The 6,921-nt window shown below is 32.0% G+C and overlaps 1 pseudogene; it reads left to right on the forward strand.

Annotated features, from left to right (window-relative positions):
- Nucleotides 1-1,178: 1,178 nt before the first annotated feature.
- On the forward strand, nt 1,179-6,549 carry LOC149549824 (protein argonaute 10-like; annotated as a pseudogene).
- Nucleotides 6,550-6,921: the final 372 nt, after the last annotated feature.

Raw genomic sequence — 6,921 nt, forward strand, 5'->3', positions numbered from 1 at the left:
GTTTTGATTTTGAGGTTCTTGAGGGTTTTTTGGATTTTCCAGTTGATTATGGACATTTCCTAATAAAAAATCAATTGAAATTCAACTAAATAAACACATCTAAATGAAATTTGTAAAAACCCTACAAAATAATATCAAAAACCAATAAAACAATATGGAAGACATATTAAACAATGCAAAGTTAAGTTTATATCACTTACCTCATTGTCGTGGGTGTGCTCGTTGTCTTGGATTTCGTCGGTAAGGAGGCATTTTGGCAAATGGTGGTGAAATTTCACTGTCAAACTTGCGTACGCCCTATTGGAGAGCCAAAAAACAAAATGAAAATGATGGGTCGCCAATCTACAACCCATCATATAACTTTTTGGTCATCAAAATAGCGCGTACATGCTATAGCACGTACGCACTATAGCACATATGTGCTATAGTGTGTATGCACTATAGCACGTACACGCTATTGAAAATTAGAAAAAAAAAAAAAAAAAAAACTTGTCATCTTTTTGGCACCACAACTCGGTGCATATGCCCAATGTCCCATTCGCTAACTTTAAAGACTTTCTTTGAAAGACCTACACATATTTTATATATTCTTTCACACCTTCCAAAATCTACATATTGTCCTAACTTTGATAGAGACCAATTCCTCTTCTTATGCCATGAGGTCTCAATGATCTAAAGTCTATCCCTATCGAGAAATTTTGTTGGAAGCAAATCTCTTTTTTTTAAAATTTATTTAAGAATTGTTGTGAAAGACCTACACATAATTTATATATTCTTTCATACCTTCCAAAATGTAGATATTGTCTTGACTTTGATAGAGACCAATTCCTCTTCTTATGACATGAGGTCTCAACGGTCAAAAATCTATCCCTATCGAGAAATCTTGCTGGAAGTGAATCTCTTTTTTTCAAAATTGATTTAAGCATTGTTAAAAATATTCTATATAAATAGAAAACAACATCTTGTCCTTATTTTGATAGAGCTTGATTCGTCTTCTTGTTATTTTTTCTGCTCTATTATTTGTTAAGCTTTTACTAATTAGGATAACTATTGTTTCTCTATTAGTAAATGTTTCCCATATCATTATATTATAGTTTGTATCAGGGAGTAATTATTATTTTTACACTTGAATGGTGACTTGCAAATAACAATCGGCAACCATCTCCTTTTTTGTAGGTATGGCATTGACTGCCTTCATTGAGCCACTAAATGTTATTGATTTTGTAGCTCAGCTCTTAAATAGGGACATTGGATCTAGACCATTGTTTGATGTTGATCGTATTAAGGTATCAGGTTTAAAGAACACCCAGTTGGATTATATAAGATAATTTTAAAATGTGGATGTAAATAATGAATTTAGTCTAATATAGTCATTACGACATCTCTACTAAAATAGATTAAGAAGGCCTTGAGAGGTGTAAAAGTTGAGGTCACACATCGAGCAAATATGCGGAGAAAATATCATATTTTTGGGTTGACTTCTCAACCCACCTAGGAATTAACGTAAGATTCTTAGGATGCTTAATATTAGTAATATGAAAATGGAAATATTCCTAATACAAGAGGCTACAAGTTAACCTATATATGGTATAGAACATCTTATTGCTAATTATATTACTTTTATAGGTTTCCTATGGATGATAAAGGAACAATGAAATATGTGGTGGAGTATTTCCAGGAGACGTATGGATTTACCATACAACATACTAGTTTGCCATGCCTACAAGTTGGAAATCAGAAAAGACCAAACTATTTACTGATGGAGGTATGCTTTTGTAATTCAAATAAATCTTTTGGAATAGGAATTGCTTTGTAGAAGTTAGCTATATTTATGACTATTTATGCAGAATACTCATTGGTGTAACTAAATAGGTCTGTAAAATAGAAGAGGGCCAACACTATTCAAAACATTTGAATGAAAGGAAAATTATGGCCCTTCTAAAAGTTATATGTCAGCATCCTCAAGAACGAGAGATGGAAATTTTATAGGTATTCTCTCCCTACACGGAAGATGTCTTTGGATATAATGTAAATAAGTATTTTTTTGGTTTTATGCAGTGTTATAATATTAGGGAATCCAGTACAATAATTGATGCATACAAAAATGTGTTGCCCAAATGATAGCTAATTATAGTAGCTAACATGCCCTCAAATTGTTGCAACAACTGCTACATATGAAAATGAATGCAACAAATAATTATTTATCATTGAGAAATGCACATTCAGAATCTGAATCATGAAAATATAACTTTATTGACACATTAGCATTTAGAAGTATAGCTTTGCAAGCCTCCCAACAATTACACAAAAGAAAACAAATTAAATTTAAAACATGCCAACAATAGTGTGAATAATGATTTGGAATTCATTCCAAAGTCAAGGTTTGCCTCATCACTTAGGGAAGTAGCAACTTCTAATTTGAGAAATATAAATGTAGAAAATAATTCTTTATTATTGAGAAATGCACATTCAAAATCCAAATCATGAAAATAGAACTTTATTGACACAACAACATTCAGGAATATCACTTTGCAAGTCTTGCAACAATTACACAAAAAAAAAAAAAAAAAAATTTAAAACATGCCAACAATAGTGTTAATATTGATCTGGAAGTCATTCTAAAGTCAAGGGTTTGCCTCATTACACACTGGTTTCTCTTTGAATTCTTCTCTAATCACTTAAGGAAGTAGCAGCTTCTAACTTTTTTTGAGACGCCCCCATTGTATTATTGTATGTGGATGGATATAGCCCACTATTGTTCATGATCTCAAAGTAGTGGTTTCATCAACCCAAAGCATGTGAATTGTTAGATAACTGTATTGGCTAATGTAGGGATCTATAGAATATTTTTTAATGAGATGTATTGGAGCTGCTAGAGAGTACTAAAAAGAGCTCCAAAAGCTCAAGATTCCTTGTCACCATGTATGGTTGAAGTAATGATCACTTAAAGCCATTTAAAATAGTGAATATTAAATCTAAAAGTAATAACTTCTATAGTGATGTTACCATAGTACATAAGGGCATGGTCATGGCCCAGCTATAGGTAGTTATTTTTTAATCCTACTAATCAAGAAATAGAATATATTATAATGTCACCAGGGGACTGCTAAGATAACCATGTGATGCCTGGTAAGTAAACATGACAAGTATAAAACATCCCAAGTTGATTTATGAAGATTGGCTATGCTCACCAGATAGAGATCAAGACAAACACGTAGAGAACCTACAAAATTGTATCCCAAAATTGAATGAAGAAATCTCTTTGGGCATGCAGGATTGCATGTGCCCGAGATGTTTTTAGCATAGTTCAAGAAAAAAAGGATTTATTAGAGTACTTTGTAGCTTTTAAGACTAATCTATTGCTTCTTTCGATGCAGATTGTATTCCACAATGCATACCATCAAGATCCATATGCAAAAGAATTTGGACTTAAAATTAGTGACAAATGTAGAAGCCTGAATTTTTCCTATGCCTTGGGTATTGATTCCCTCATTGCCATTTATTTTGTTTTGAAAATGGTTTGTTTTTGTAATACATAGTAAATTTTCTCTATTCCATTTATGTTTGACTGTGAATGCAACAATTATTGTGCAATTGAAGTATCATGAAACTGGCAAGGAAAAGGATTGCTTACCTCAAGTTGGACAGTGGAATATGATGAATAAGGTAATGGATGAAGTGTTTGCATATTTTAAAGACTAAAAGAGTGCCTTTGATGCTTTGTATGCTAATTATTTAATTCAAATGTCTTTGATTTACTTCATATGCTAATTATTTAGTTCTAACTTCTACTAATAAAGAGAATTTTACATAAGCTTTGATGCAAGTGTTACTATGAAAGTGTTTAGCATTTGTTATTATATTTCATTAAACAAAAAATGGTGAATGGAGGAACTATAAACTAATGAGCCTGTGTAAACTTTTCACGAGGTGTTCAAAAGAGTGTTGTGCATGGGTTTTGTCAAGAGTTGGCATAGATGTGCTAGGTTTCTAGGATGGTATTAACTTACAATTTAGACACCCATAATAATTTAAATAGTTTCACATGTCCTTCATTGTTAAGTAATTTCCTCTTGTTTGATTGTAGAATTTCAACCCAGAACCTATGATCCAAATTCATCAGTTTCAGCCAAAATAAGTAGAGAGAGCTGTGAAGACCATCTGCAAAGAGGCAAATGCAAGACTTAAGACAAAAGAGGTGGAACTTCTTATAGTCATTTTACCTAACAACAATGGTTCTTTGTATGGTGTGTGTTTTTTCCTTTAGTTTCATCCAAGAATTTGAAACAGTTTAGGAAATGGTTTGCTGGTATTTGATTTATTTTCTATAAATAAAAGAAGTTTCTTGAAGAATCATTTTTTGTTATTCTATGATGGGTTGTGACATTGTATTATATTATTCAATGATGAGTTGTCTTGTGTTGCTCTAGGTGACCTTAAGTGAATATGTGAAACTAATCTCAGCTTAGTTTCATAATGTTGCCAAACAAAGCACATGTTTAAAATGAGTAAGCAATATTTAGCAAATGTGGCCCTCAAAATTAATGTAAAGGTGTGTACTGAAGATATATTTTGCAGTTCCAGTGTGCTTGCAGATATTCTATATTTTATGTCTATTTGAAGAAAATGTAACTTATTAATTTTTCATTATTGATGATTTGCATGTTAGGTTGGTGGAAGAAACACAATCCTTGCTGATGCAATTTCTAGAAGGATTTCTCTGGTCAATGATATAACTACTATCATCTTTGGGGTAGATGTTACGCATCCACACCTTGGAGAAGATTCCAATCCATCAATAACGATAATAAATTTTCAATATAGATCATTGTTTGCTACTATTTTGGTTCACACAATTCATATGAAAAATGCTAATCTTAATATTTTGGGTTTGGTGCAAATATTAGGTGTTTGCATCTCAAGACTGGCCTAAAGTCACAAAGTATGTAGGCCTAGTTTGTGCTCAGGCGCATCAGCCAAAGCTCATTCAAGATTTGTATAAAGTCTGGCAAGATCTAGTATGAGGTATTGTTACTAGAGGAATGATAAAGTAGGCATCATATGTGGTATTTTTTTAGTCTACAAACTTGTCATGCTACTTAGCAAAAGATTGTTACATGTTTGGTTCAAAAATTACATATTTCAGGGGTGTGTATTTGTGTTGGGGATTTTCTTGACTGTAACTTTGCATTTTAAAAGTAGTCTTTTGGTACATATCATATATTTTCCTGCATTGTTATGTCCTTGTAAGCTCTATTTGAGATGTAAATGCTAGGATGTTGATTCAGTTTATATTTGATTTGGAGGTGTTCTACTTGAAATAGTGACCAACTTTTATACCAATGTATACTACTCAATTTATATTTAGTCTTAAACTAGGATGATTACCTATATTATGTAGTGACAATGTATAGCTAGTACAATCTAGAAATCTAGAATGTAAGAGATTTAATTTACAAAGAATTAACTTGGGGAAAAATTTTACAACTTCACACACCATGGATTAGGAACATGTTCTGAATTACTAAATGACAAAGAGGAGAAAACCCTCTAGAGCACAATTTCTTCCTTGATCATTATGCATTTTATAAACACTGAACCAACCAATGAAATTGAAAATTCTTAGACAAGTTACTGCTCCTCAAAATTAAAAATATGATTTTTGGAAATTCACTTGCTACTCAAAATTTAAAGTATGATATTAGGAAATTCGAATGATTATTTCATTTTGATTCTTTGTAGGGAGCTATTGATTTCTTTTCACAAAGCAACTGGACAAAAGCCTCTGCAAATCATATTTTATAGGTAATTTATTTCATTTTGATTAGTTTTTGTGCTGAGATTTAGTTTTGCATTTCTTATGTCTCCTTAGTGACAGCTTTGGTATTTATTCATGATGGTGTAAGTGAAGGATAGTTTTACCAAGTTCTACTTTATGAACTAGATGTTATTCACAGGGTCAGTTTCCTAATACTCACCATAGTACTTGCTATTCAATTGAGATTGACATGGATCATTAGTTTGTTTGTATTCTCTTTGTATTTTGTTAAAGAAGATAGCTAAATGCTATATGAACTAAAAGTTATGTGGTTGGAACAAGCTTGTGCATCTCTTGAGCCAAATTACCAGCCCCTAGAGACATTTGTTGTTGTTCAAAAGTGGCATCATACTAGACTATTTGCAAACAACCATGTAGATAGGCATTCTATAGATAGAAGTGGGAACATCTTGCCAGGTAGGAAGGTCCTATAAGGCTATATATTTCTATTCTACTCTATTCAAAGGTGTCAATTTGTAATGCTGATGTGGGTTTCCTATATTTTGTCAAGCACTATGGTTGATTCCAGAATTTGCCATCCCACAGAATTCAACTTTTATCTCTGCAGTCATGTTGGGATATAGGTATAATACTTATTTCTTAGATCAACTTGTCATTCTTTCTTTGCTATGTATTATAACAAAAATTGATCTGGTTTTTATCATTTACAAGGGACCAATAGACCAGCATATTATCATGTGCTTTGGGATGAGAACAAATTGCTAGACTAGGAATATTAGGTATCTCTAGAAGCAGTACATGGTCAATGCTTAGGTATAACTCAAACCACTCCATTATCATAGATTTTACTCTTGGGCTTAAAAGTACTATTTTTTCATTTTAAGTAATGGATAGATGTGAAATTGTTAAGCTTTGAGTACAAATAAAATAAAAGATTGTTTGGTAATCTATTTACTGGTAATGGTTGCCTATCAATATTCCCACAAGCCTTATAAAGAATATGCCAACTCCCTACAGTCATACACACAAATTGAGAATTGGATAATGGGATGACTACTCTAATTCCTTATATTTACATTATATAACTTCATAATAAAATTGTGTAATTGGAAATATGCTACTTTCTATCCAATTGATAGTAC

Source organism: Cupressus sempervirens, chromosome 7, assembly GCF_028749045.1.
Source record: "Cupressus sempervirens isolate cs-2001-9-10 chromosome 7, ASM2874904v1, whole genome shotgun sequence".
NCBI classification, from domain to species: Eukaryota; Viridiplantae; Streptophyta; class Pinopsida; order Cupressales; family Cupressaceae; genus Cupressus; species Cupressus sempervirens.